The 14,034-nt window shown below is 48.5% G+C and overlaps 1 protein-coding gene and 1 pseudogene across 3 annotated transcripts in view; both read right to left on the reverse strand.

The window, feature by feature from the left end:
• The window catches only part of galnt14 (UDP-N-acetyl-alpha-D-galactosamine:polypeptide N-acetylgalactosaminyltransferase 14 (GalNAc-T14)), a 162,833-nt gene that overhangs the window by 69,589 nt on the left and 79,210 nt on the right, over nucleotides 1-14,034 (reverse strand). The window lies entirely within an intron of this gene.
• Nucleotides 4,371-4,608, reverse strand: LOC139267623 (U2 spliceosomal RNA; annotated as a pseudogene).

Raw genomic sequence — 14,034 nt, forward strand, 5'->3', positions numbered from 1 at the left:
AAGTGGGTCATAATGGGGGCGGAAGTGGGTCATAATGGGGGAGGAAGTGGGTCATAATGGGGGCGGAAGTGGGTCATAATGGGGGCGGAAGTGGGTCATAATGGGGGAGGAAGTGGGTCATAATGGGGACGGGAGTGGGTCATAATGGGGGAGGAAGTGGGTCATAATGGGGGCGGAAGTGGGTCATAATGGGGGCGGAAGTGGGTCATAATGGGGGAGGAAGTGGGTCATAATGGGGACGGAAGTGGGTCATAATGGGGGAGGAAGTGGGTCATAATGGGGACGGGAGTGGGTCATAATGGGGGAGGAAGTGGGTCATAATGGGGACGGGAGTGGGTCATAATGGGGACGGAAGTGGGTCATAATGGGGACGGAAGTGGGTCATAATGGGGGCGGAAGTGGGTCATAATGGGGACGGGAGTGGGTCATAATGGGGGAGGAAGTGGGTCATAATGGGGACGGGAGTGGGTCATAATGGGGACGGAAGTGGGTCATAATGGGGACGGAAGTGGGTCATAATGGGGGCGGAAGTGGGTCATAATGGGGACGGAAGTGGGTCATAATGGGGGCGGAAGTGGGGGTGGTAGCAGAGTATCTGTCATAAGAGGGGTGGGAGTAGGGACTGGCGGAGTGTCCACCGCTCAGTCATCGGCGCGGGCTGATGACGTCATCGCGCTGGCGCGTCACCATGTCTCTCCCCTTCAGTTAAAGGGGAGGGCCGCTGCGAGCTCTGCAGCTTTTTAAGTTCGGTCCACTGGGCTACCAGGGAGGGTTTTGGCCCGGGCCGGCGGCCTAGTCCCCAAGAGGAGGTGCCAGGCTGCCTGTTGGCGGCCCGGCCAAACCCGGGGGCGTAATTGTCGGGCTGACCTAGCAGTCAGCTGACAAAAAAAAATAAGATGGCGGCCGCGGCAGTGCGTCCTCTCCTTTACTGGAGGCCACACCGCCATTTTACACACGGTGCAAACACAGTGCACCGACAGAGAAAACTGACGGGGCACTGCATGGCGGCCAGATGATTTTTCGAGGTGAATTTTGCTTGCGGGGCGGGACATCGGTGATGCGCCCTTTGGTGATGCACTTAGGGGGGTTTGGCAGCAGCAGGGCGGAAGTAGGGACCGCCAGATAAACCACCAGGGAGAATTTTGCGAGCGGCGGCCGTTTGACTACAAATCGGTGGCCATTCGACGTCACCGCCGCGTTGCCGCCACTCTCTGGCGGTAACAGGCCTTATCGGGAGGCTGAATTTTGGCCCGTGGTCTATTGGACCCAACCTGATGATGCTTGGTGACTGAGCTGGGGGCCACGAAGGCAAACCACAGCCGGGTTTGTCCCCTTCCCCTGATTGTTGCTACCTATCTTCTCCTGCCTGCCCTTGGGGCTTTGCCTCTTTGTTGGGCAAAGGAGAGCTGGACACAGCAGGCCACAGAAATCTTGGAGGTCTTGGCCAGGCAGTAAAGAAGCCTCCCACCAACTTAATGGTTATATATGTAAACTTGTATTTACTCTGTACAGCCACCAGAGGGCTCATCCCCTGGAGTCCTAAGGGATCCCATAATCCCTTGAGAGCACAGGTATTTAAGGAGGCTTCACAAGTTGGAGAGGTAATCTGGAGACCTGCAATAAAAGACTGAGGTCACACTTTACTTTGAGCTCACAGTGTTCAGTCTGACTCTTTCTCCATACACAACAACTGGCGACGAGATACAGACAGTGAACCTAAAGATGCAGAGAACAGTGGGCATTCTGGAGAAATACTTGGAGGGAGATGATTGGGAAACTTTTGTGGAGTGACTCGACCAATACTTCGTGGCCAACGAGCTAGATGGGGAAGAGAACGCTGCCAAATGAAGGGCGATCCTCCTCACCGTCTGTGGGGCACCAACGTATGGCCTCATGAAGAATCTGCTCACTCCAGCAAAGCCCACGGAGAAATCGTACGACGATTTGTGCACACTGGTCTGAGAGCATTTGAACCCGAAGGAAAGCGTTCTGATGGCGAGGTACCGGTTCTACACCTACAAAAGGTCTGAAGGCCAGGAAGTGGCGAGTTATGTCGCCGAGCTAAGACACCTTGCAGGACATTGCAAATTTGAAGGACATTTGGAGCACATGCTCAAAGACTTTTTCATACTTGGTACTGGCCAGGAAACCATACTTTGCAAACTTTTGACTGTAGAGACCCCAACCTTGAGTAAGGCCATAGCGATAGCCCAGGTGTTCATTACCACTAGTGACAATACGAAGCAAATCTCTCAGCACACAAGTGCTGCTACAAGTACTGTGAACAAAGTGATGTTGTTTTCAAATCATGACGTACAGGACAGGTCACACAAACCTGCAGCTATACATCCGCAGATGTCTCAGAGTCTACCATCAAGGGTGATGAATGCAAGGCCATTAACACCTTGTTGGTGCTGCGGGGGGATCATCGTTTCCATTCATCCGATTCAAAGAGTACGTTTGCAAGGGCTGTGGAACAATGGGACACCTCCAACGAGTGTGCAGGCGAGCTGCAAAGCCTGTTAAACCTGCAAACCAACATGTTGCAGAAGAGGATAGATCCACGGAGAATCATGATGAACCAGAGCCTCAGATCGAGGAGGCAGAGGTACATGGGGTGCACACATTCACCATGAATTGTCCCCCGATAATGCTGAATGTTGAATTAAATGGACTCCCGGTGTCAATGGAGCTGATCATGGGCTTGAGCCAGTCCATCATGGGCAAATAGACTTTCGAAAGGTTGTGGTGCAGCAAGGCCTCAAGGCCAGTCTTAACTCCAGTTCGCACAACAAAAGAACTGATTCCTGTAATCAGCAGTGCTACCGTAAAGGTCTCCTACAATGGAGCGGTGCACAAGCTACCACTCTGGGTGGTACCGAGCGATGGTCCCACGCTGCTCGGCAGGAGCTGGCTGGGAAAGATACGCTGGAACTGGGACGACGTCCGAGCGCTATTGCCCGCTGTCGACACTTCATGAGCCCAGGTATTAAACAAATTTCCTTCGCTGTTCGAACCAGGCATCAGGAAATTCCAAGGAGCAGATCCACCTAATTCCGGGGGCGCGACCTATTCCTCACAAGGTGAGAGCAGTACCTTACATGATGAGAGAAAGGGTAGAGATCGAGCTAGACAGGCTGCAAAGAGAGGGCATCATTTCCCCGCTCGATTTCAATGAGTGGGCCAGTCCTATCGTCCCAGTCCTCAAGGGAGATGGCACCATCAGAATTTGTGGCGATTATAAAGTAACCATCAATCGTTTCTCCCTGCAGGACTAATACCCACTACCAAAGGCCGACGACCACTTTGCAACGCTGACGGGAGGAAAGACATTCACGAAGCTGGATCTGACTTCAGCCTACATGACGCAGGAACTGGAGGAATCATCGAAGGCTCTCACCTGCATCAACACGGGTCTTTTTGTTTATAACAGATGCCCGATCTGCGGCGGCGATATTCCAGAGAAACATGGAAAGCTTACTGAAGTCGGTCCTGCACACCGTGGTCTTCCAGGATGACATCTTGGTCACAGGTCGGAACACAGTCGAGCATCTGCAGAACCTGGAGGAGGTTCTTAGTCGACTCAACCGCGTGGGGCTCAGGTTAAAACGCTCGAAGTGCATTTTCCTGTCACCTGAAGTGAAGTTCCTGGAAAAGGGGATTGCGGCGGACAGCATCAGGCCGACCAACGCGAAGACAGAGGCAATTGATAACGCACCGAGGCCACAGAACGTGATAGAGCTGTGGTTGCTTCTGGGACTCCTGAACTACTTTGGTAACTTCTTACCAGGTCTCAGCACCCTGCTAGAACCACTACATGTCTTACTATGAAAAGGGGACGAATGGGTTTGGAGCAAAAGCCAAGAAAATGCCTTTGTAAAAGTGAGAAAATTGTTATGCTCAAACAAATTGCTTGTGTTGTATGATCCATGTAAGCGTTTGGTACTAGCATGTGATGCGTCGTCATATGGCGTCGGGTGTGTATTGCAACAAGCTAATGATTTCGGGAAACTGCAACCGGTTGTTTATGAATCCAGGAGTCTGTCTAAGGCTGAGAGATCCTACAGCATGATTGAGAAAGAAGAGTTAGCGTGTGTCTATGGGGTAAAGAAAATGCATCAATACCTGTTTGGGCTAAAATTAGAATTGGAAACTGACCATAAGCCACTTATATTCCTGTTCTCCGAGAGTGAAGGGATAAAAACCAACGCATCGGCCCGCATCCAGAGATGGGCGCTCATGTTTTTTTTTATTCGTTGCCAATCTTTCCAATTCTTTGTCAGATCATCTTGTCAGATTACAAACGCCAGAGGTCACCCTGCACACATCAAGGATCACTCTGCGCCAATGCTCTTAGCCAAAAGGCTGAGAGCCACTGCACCGTTCCTGGAAGTACTGCAATACCAGGTTCGTGCCATGGAGGTGGATGGGTCAGGCCCCCCACACACCTCCGTGGAGGTGGATGGGTCAAGCCACCCCACCCACCTCCTATTTCCAAAAAGCATAGGAGAACCACCTTCCTGATCCAGGGAGAACCACGTTGGGGTCATGGTTACTCCCCTGTCAGGTCAGTTACGCATGATCTTAGCCAAAAGGCCGAGATGGGCGCTCATGTTTTTTTTTATTATTTATTTATTTATTTATTTTTAAATTTTTTTCTTTATTCGTTGCCAATCTTTCCAATTCTTTGTCAAATCACAAACGCCAGAGGTCACCTTGCACACATCAAGGATCACTCTGCGCCAATGCTCTTAGCCAAAAGGCCTAGAGCCACTGCACCGTTCCTGGAAGTACTGCAACACCAGGTTCCTGCCATGGAGGTGGATGGGTCAGGCCCCCCACACACCTCCGTGGAGGTGGATGGGTCAAGCCCCCCACCCACCTGGTGCTCATGTTTTTTTTTAATCGTAGCCAATCTTTCCAATTCTTTGTCAGATCACAAACGCCAGAGGTCACCTTGCACACATCAAGGATCACCCTGCGCTAATGCTCTTAGCCAAAAGGCCTAGAGCCACTGCACCGTTCCTGGAAGTACTGCAACACCAGGTTCCTGCCATGGAGGTGGATGGGTCAAACCACCCCACCCACCTCCTATTTCCAAAAAGCATAGGAGAACCACCTTCCTGATCAAGGGAGAACCACGTTGGGGTCATGGTTACTCCCCTGTCAGGTCAGTTACGCATGATCTTAGCCGTTTTTTTTTTCTTTTTTTTTCTTTCCAATCTTTCCAATTCTTTGTCAAATCACAAACGCCAGAGGTCACCTTGCACACATCAAGGACCACTCTGCGCCAATACTCTTAGCCAAAAGGCTGAGAGCCACTGCACCGTTCCTGGAAGTACTGCAATACCAGGTTCGTGCCAAGGAGGTGGATGGGTCAGGCCCCCCACACACCTCCGTGGCACGAACCTGGCCGAACAAGGCCGAGAAGCCGTTGTCCGCCTACAACTATGCCATCCGCCACAGGCCAGGCACAGAAAACTGTGCGATACTCTCAGTAGACTGCCATTGCCCACCACATGGGTGGAAATGGCACAGCCCGCAGATCTAGCCATGGTTATGGAAACATTTGAGAGTGAGCAATCACCCGTCACTGCCTGGCAGATCAAAATCTGGACAAGCCAGGTCCCCTTATTATCTCTAGTCAAAAGCTGTGTGCTTCACGGGAGCTGGTCCAATGTCCCAGTGGAAATGCAGGAAGAGATAAAGCCGTACCCAGCGGCGCAAAGATGAAATGTCTATACAGGCAGACTGCCTCCTGTGGGGCAATCGAGTAGATGTCCCCAAGAAGGGCAGAGACACATAACATACATAAGAACATAAGAACATAAGAATTAGGAACAGGAGTAGGCCATCTAGCCACTCGAGCCTGCTCCGCCATTCAAAAAGATCATGGCTGATCTGGCCGTGGACTCAGTTCCACTTACCCACACGCTCCCCATAACCCTTAATTCCCTTATTGGTTAAAAATCTATCTATCTGTGACTTGAATACATTCAATGAGCTAGCCTCAACTGCTTCCCTGGGCAGAGAATTCCACAGATTCACAACCCTCTGGGAGAAGAAATTCCTTCTCAACTCGGTTTTAAATTGGCTCCCCCGTATTTTGAGGCTGTGCCCCCTAGTTCTAGTCTCCCCGACCAGTGGAAACAACCTCTCTGCCTCTATCTTGTCTATCCCTTTCATTATTTTAAATGTTTCTATAAGATCACCCCTCATCCTTCTGAACTCCAACGAGTAAAGACCCAGTCTACTCAATCTATCATCATAAGGTAACCCCCTCATCTCCGGAATCAGCCTAGTGAATCGTCTCTGTACCCCCTCCAAGGCTAGTATATCCTTCCTTAAGTAAGGTGACCAAAACTGCACGCAGTACTCTAGGTACGGCCTCACCAATACCTGTATAATTGCAGCAGGACCTCCCTGCTTTTGTACTCCATCCCTCTCGCAATGAAGGCCAACATTCCATTCGCCTTCCTGATTACCTGCTGCACCTGCAAACTAACTTTTTGAGATTCATGCACAAGGACCCCCCAGGTCCCTCTGCACCGCAGCATGTTGTAATTTCTCCTCATTCAAATAATATTCCCTTTTACTGTTTTTTTTTCCCCAAGGTGGATGACCTCACATTTTCCGACATTGTATTCCATTTGCCAAACCTTAGCCCATTCGCTTAACCTATCTAAATCTCTTTGCAGCCTCTCTGTGTCCTCTACACAACCCGCTTTCCCACTAATCTTAGTGACATCTGCAAATTTTGTTACACTACACTCTGTCCCCTCTTCCAGGTCATCTATGTATATTGTAAACAGTTGTGGTCCCCTGTGGTACACCACTAACCACCGATATCCAACCCGAAAAGGATCCATTTATCCCGACTCTCTGCTTTCTATTAGCCAGCCAATTCTCGATCCATGCTAATACATTTCCTCTGACTCCGCGTACCTTTTATCTTCTGCAGTAACCTTTTGTGTAGCACCTTATCGAATGCCTTTTGGAAATATAAATACACCACATCCATCGGTACACCTCTATCCACCATGCTCGTTATATCCTCAAAGAATTCCAGTAAATTAGTTAAATATGATTTCCCCTTCATGAATCCATGTTGCGTCTGCTTGATTGCACTATTCCTATCTAGATGTCCCGCTATTTCTTCCTTAATGATAGCTTCAAGCATTTTCCACACTACAGATGTTAAACTAACGGCCTATAGTTACCTGCCTTTTGTCTGCCTCCTTTTCATCAATGACCTCCACAGTACCCACCCAGGCACCGTAATGATGAAAGCGATAGCCAGATCCCACGTGTGGTGGCCTAGTATCGATGCGGACTTAGAGTCCTGCGTTCACACATGAAATACATGCTCGCAGTTAAGCAATGTACCCAGGGAGGCGCGGTTAAGTTTATGGTCTTGGCCCTCCAAACCATGGTCTAGGCTACACGTCGACTATGCAGACCCATTCTTGGGTAAAATGTTCCTTGTGGTTGTAGACACTTACTCCAAGTGGATTGAATGTGAGATAATGTCCGCTGCCACTACTGAAAGCCTGTGGGCCATGTTTGCCACACAAGGCCTACCTGATGTCCTGGTGAGCGACAATGGGCCATGTTTTACCAGTGCTGAGTTCAAAGAATTCATGACCCAAAATGGGATCAAACATGTCACATCTGCCCCATTTAAACCAGCATCCAATGGTCAGGCAGAGAGAGCAGTGCAAATCATCAAGCAAGGCTTGAAGAGGGTAACTGAAGGCTCACTGCAGACTCGCCTATGCCGAGTTCTGCTTAGCTACAGCACGAGACCCCACTCACTCACTGGGATCCCACCTGCTGAACTGCTCATGAAAAGAGCACTTAAGACAAGGCTCTCGTTCGTTCACCCTGATCTAATGAACAGGTAGAGAGCAGGCGGCTTCAACAAAGTGCATAACATGATAGTGCAAATGTGTCACGCGAGACTGAAATCAATGATCCTGTATTTGTATTAAATTATGGACAAGGTCCCAAGTGGCTCCCCGGCACTGTCGAGGCCAGAGGGGAGCAGGATGTTTCAGGTCAAACTTTCAAATGGACTCATTCACCGGAAACACTTGAACCAAATCAAACTCAGATTCACGGATTATCCTGAACAACCCACCTTGGACCCTACCTTTTTTGATCCCCCAACATACACACCAGTGGCAACCGGCACCACGGTTGACCACGAAGCAGAAGCCATCTTCCACAGCAGCCCAGCAGGGCCCAACACACCAGGCAGCCCAGCAAGGACAGCTGCACAGCAGCCCAGCAAGGGCCCAAAAAATGATTCAACAACACCAGCTTTCACATCGAGATGATCAACCAGGGCAAGAAGGGCCCCAGATCGACTCGCATTGTAAATAGTTACACTATTGACTTTGGCGGGCAGTGTTGTTATATATGTGGACTTGTATTTACTCTGTACAGCCACCAGAGGGCTCATCCCCTGGAGTCCCAAGGAATCCACTAATCCCTTGGGAGCACAGGTATTTAAGGAGGCTTCACAGGTTGGAGAAGCACTCTGGAGACCTGCAATAAAAGACTAAGGTCACACTTTACTTTGAGCTCACAGTGTTCAGTCTGACTCTTTCTCCATACACATTAACCAGGCTTCTGAGCAACTGCTTGAGCACAGATGGTGCACTTGATGAAGATGTGGTGGACATGAGCACCACATTTTGGTTCTCCTCGGGCCTTGTCCTTGGGTTTCACAGTGAACCAAAAGCACGCCTGCAGTGCCTCTCTTTGGTTGCCTAGCAACCATTGCAGCAGTCTTCATTTTCCCAGGGTGCCGAGCCACCCCACTTGCCTTGTGGGATCTCTCCTCATTCAACAGCAATGACTTGCATTCATACAGAGCAGTAAAGGGGCTTCACAGAGATGTAAGGAAATCTGGATACTGAGCCACTGTGACCAAAGGCTTGCTCAGAGAGAGGCGGGTTTTGATGCGTGTCTTAAAGGGGGAGAGGGAGTGGGGGGCGGAGTTTAGGGAGAGAATCCCAAAACATGGTGTCCAGACGGCTGGTGGTACAGCCACCAAAGGTGGGGCAAAGAGAGAGAGGGGGATACACAAGAGGCATCAAATGTGCAGCATTCATGGGCCTAGTGTACAACTGGTGGTGCCTGAGAGGTTTCCGGCACTTAGGAACAGGAGGAGGCCATTAAGTCCCTCGAGCGTGTTCCGCCGTTCAATTAGATCATGGCTGATCAGTATCTTAACTCCATCTCACCGCCTTGGTTCCGTAACCCTTAATACACCTTGCTTAACAAAAAGCTATCAATCTCAGTTTTGACATTTTCAATTGACCTACCCAGCCTTAACAGCTTTTTAGGGGGAGAGCGTACCCTTTGTGTGAAGAGGTGCTTCCTGAACGGCCTAGCTGTAATTTTAAGGTTATGTCCCCTTGTCCTGGCCTCTTCCACCAGAGGAATTGGTTTCTCTCTAACAACCAACTCCTTTGATCATCTTAAACACCTCTATCAAATCACCCCTTAGTCTTCTATACTCAAGGGATTACAAGTCGAGCCGGTGCAACCTATCCTCATAATTTAACCCTTTCAGCAGAGGCATCAACTTGGAATAACGCTGGCTCCATGAGTTGCTGTGGGACGAGGGAACATAGAAACTTACGGCACAGAAGGAGGCCATTCAGCCCGTTCTTTCTGCGCCGGCCGAAAAAGAGCTACCCAACCTAATCCCACATCCCAACGCCTGATCCGTAGCCTTGTAGGTTACGGCACTTCAAGTGCTTTTTAAATGTAGTGAGGGTTTCTGCCTCTACCACCCTTTCAAGGCAGTGAGTTCCAGACCCCCACCACCCTTTGGGTGAAAAAATTTCCCCTCAAATTCTTCTACCAATTACTTTAAATCTATGCCTCCTGGTTGTTGACCTCTCTGCTAAGGGAAATAGGTCCATCCTATCCACTCGATCTAGGCCCCTCATAATTTTATACACGTCAATTAAATCTCCCCTCAGCCTCCTCAATTCCAAAGAAAACAAACCCAGCCTATCCAATCTTTTTTCAAAGGTAAAATTCTCCAGTCCAGGCAACACTCTCGTTGTCTGGACTGGAGAAAAATTTCCTCTGGACCCTCTCTAGTGGAATCATATCTTTCCTGTAATGTGGTGACCAGAACTGCACGCAGTACTCCAGCTGTGGCCTAACTAGTATTTTATACAGTTCCAGCATAACCCCCCTGCTCTTGTATTCTATGCCTCGGCTAATAAAGGCAAGTATCTTGTAAAAGAATCTTTGCTGTGTGTGCAGTGTGTGGTTGAACACGTCTCGATATAATAGTGCAGACATGGTGACTGCCTAAAGTGCAAATGAACCTGCCTGGCATAACTCCTCATCCTCCTGAAGCTCCAACGAGACATCATTCTGTGGACAGATAAGCACAGATTCAGTAGGTCGTCAGGAATACTCCCGGAAGCTTCCCTACCTTCCTTTGTCCAACAACAATAGAAACTGTGGCCTGCAGGCACCAGAAAAGCAATGTACCTTTAAGAGCAAGGACCCCACTGAAGGGAACAGCTGTCCTCTGAAGCGCCTGTGTTTTTAAGAGGGGTTTTGGCCTATGGAGCACTGATCAAGGGTCTTCCCTCGCATTATAGGATCATTTCTAAATGTTATCAAAAGTGGAGCCTTATTTGGGCCTTTGTTGCATACTTTGGGTACTCCACAGGGCTCAATGTTCTGGGGAGCCAGCACCCAATGAGTGAAAAAGACTTTATCAACACCCACGTTCTAGTCCCCATCACTGACATCTAAAAGTACTACGACTCTGTCATGTTGGGATCACTAGCCACTAGATGGCGTCACTGTTGGAGGCCATTGGGCTGCATGCACGTCTGTGCAGCCCAAGTATAAAAGGCTAGCCATTTTGTAAGTATGCACTTTGGGCCTTAATAAAGCAGAGCCAAGGTCATACCTCTTGGAGTTAAACAGTACTCAGTCTAACAGTTATTGCATACACAACAGACTCGAATTGCAATTCCCGTCCATCAGCTCAACAGCAAAGATGGGGCCAAATTAATTCCCACCATTGTTGGCGGTTCTGAACTAGGCTGGCTGCTGTATCTCTATCCCTTTCTGTGACAAGTCACTGTCTATTCAGTGCTTCCTTGGTCTTCCTCCATTTTTTGTTCCATGAACGTCTATTTGCAGGGTCATTAAAAGAAAGACAGAACTTGTATTTCTATAGGACGTCCAAAGCACTTCACAGCCAAGGAAGTACTTTTGAAGTGTAGTCACTGTTGAAATATAGGGAAACATGGCAGCCAATTTTTGCACAGCAGGGTCCCACAAACAGCACCATGTTAATGACCAGATCATCTGTTTTAGTGATGTTGATTAAGGTACAAAAGGGAGTTAGATATGGCCCTTATGGCCAAAGGGATTAAGGGGTATGGAGAGAAAGCAAGAAAGGCGTACTGAGGTTGAATGATCAGCCATGATCTTATTGAATGGCGGTGCAGGCTCAAAGGGCTGAATGGCCTACTCCTGCACCTAATTTCTATGTTTCTATGTTTCTATTTAGGACCGAGATGAGGAGAAACTTCTTCACTCAGAGAATTGTGAACCTGTGGAATTCTCTACCACAGAAAGTTGTTGAAGCCAGTTCGTTAGATATATTCAAAAGGGAGTTAGATGTGGCCCTTACGGCTAAAGGGATCAAGGGTATGGAGAGAAAGCAGGAATGGGATACTGAAGTTGCATGATCAGCCATGATCATATTGAATGGTGGTGCAGGCTCGAAGGGCCGAATGGCCTACTCCTGCACCTATTTTCTATGTTTCTATGTTTCTACAAATGCTGGCCAAGACACCAGGGAGAACTCCCCTGCTCTTCTTCGAATAGTGCCGTGGGATCTTTGCATCCACCTGAGAGGGCAGACCCTTGATTGAATATCTCATCCGAAAGACGGCACCTCCCACAGTGCAGCACTCCCTCAGTACTGTTCCAGTGTCAGTCTGGATTTTGTGCTCAAGTCCCTGGAGTGGGACTTGAACCCTCGACCTTCTGACCCAGAGGCAAGAGTGCTACCCACTGAGTCATGGGCGACACTACAAAAGATATTATAGCTCTTTCCATTCTTAAAGAATGCCCAAACAATTGCAGTCATCTTCTTTGGATCTTCTGTCAAAGCCATGTTCTTACTGTATAATTCTTGATCCTTTACGTCCTTAATACTCCCTGTATTCCTCTCAACCAACTCATCTTTTGCTCAGCAACTTTTCTTATGTACCAGCACTCAGATCTGTATAATAAAATGGGGATAACCACGGCTTCATAATCTCTTCCCTTTGCTTTAACCAAAATATCTTTGCCTTCCATATCCTGTTTAATCTTCCAGAAGCAGCAGAAGCAAGATGACCAATTGAACAAGTACTTTGGTTCTGTCTTCATGAAGGAAGACACAAATAACCTTCCGGAAATACTAGGGGACCGAGGGTCTAGTGAGAAGGAGGAACTGGAGGATATCCTTATTAGGCAGGAAATTGTGTTAGAGAAATTGATGGGATTGAAGGCCGATAAATCCCCAGGACCTGATAGTCTGCATCCCAGAGTACTTAAGGAAGTGGCCCTAGAAATAGTGCCACCTCGATTGGTGATCATTTTCCAACAGTCTATCGACTCGGGATCAGTTCGTATGGACTGAAAGGTAGCTAATGTAACACCACTTTTTAAAAAGGGAGGGAGAGAGAAAGTGGGTGATTATAGACCGGTTAGCCTGACATCAGTGGTGGGGAAAATGTTGGAATCAATTATTAAGGATGAAATAGCAGCACATTTGGAAAGCAGTGACAGGATCGGTCCAAGTCAGCATGGATATTTGAAGGGGAAATCATGCTTGAAAAATCTTCTGAAATTTTTTGAGGATGTAACTAGTAGAGTGGACAAGGGAAAACCAGTGGATGTGGTGTATTTGGACTTTCAAAAGGCTTTTGACAAGGTCCCACACAAGAGATTGGTGTGCAAAATCAAAGCACATGGTATTGGGGGTAATATACTGACGTGGATAGAGAACTGGTTGGCAGACAGAAAGCAGAGTGTCGGGATAGATGGGTCCTTTTCAGAATGGCAGGCAGTGGCTAGTGGAGTGCCGCAGGGCTCAGTGCTGGGACCCCAGCTCTTTACAATATACATGAATGATTTGAATGAAGGAATTGAGTGTAATATCTCCAAGTTTGCAGATGACACTAAACTGGGTGGCGGTGTGAGCTGTGAGGGGAACGCTAAGAGGCTGCAGGGTGACTTAGACAGGTTAGGTGAGTGGGCAAATGCATGGCAGATGCAGTATAATGTGGATAAATGTGAGGTTATCCACTTTAGGGGCAAAAGCGCGAAGACAGAATATTATCTGAATGGCGGCAGATTAGGAAAAGGGGAGGTGCAACGAGACCTGGGTGTCATGGTTCATCAGTCATTGAAAGTTGGCATACAGTTACAGCAGGCGGTGAAGAAGATAAATGGTATGTTGGCCTTCATAGCTAGGGGATTTGAGTATAGGAGCAGGGAGGTCTTACTGCAGTTGTACTGGGTCTTAGTGAGGCCTCACCTGGAAAATTGTGTTCAATTTTGGTCTCCTAATCTGAGGAAGGACATTCTTGCTATGGAGAGAGTGCAGCGAAGGTTCACCAGACTGATTCCCGGGATGGCGGACTGACATATGAGGAGAGACTGGATCAACTGGGCCTTTATATATTGGAATTTAGAAGGATGAGAGGGGATCCCATAGAAACATACAATATTCTGACGGGACGGGACAGGTTAGATGCAGGTAGATTGTTCCCGATGTTGGGGAAGCCCAGAACCAGGGGACACAGTCTTAGGATAAAGGGTAGGCCATTTAGGACTGAGATGAGGAGAAACTTCTTCACTCAGAGAGTTGTTAACCTGTGGAATTCCCTGCCGCAGAGAGTTGTTGATGCCAGTTCATTGGATATATTCAAGAGGGAATTAGATATGGCCCTTATGGCTAAAGGGATCAAGGGGTATGGAGAGAAA

This window comes from Pristiophorus japonicus, chromosome 7, assembly GCF_044704955.1.
Source record: "Pristiophorus japonicus isolate sPriJap1 chromosome 7, sPriJap1.hap1, whole genome shotgun sequence".
NCBI classification, from domain to species: Eukaryota; Metazoa; Chordata; class Chondrichthyes; family Pristiophoridae; genus Pristiophorus; species Pristiophorus japonicus.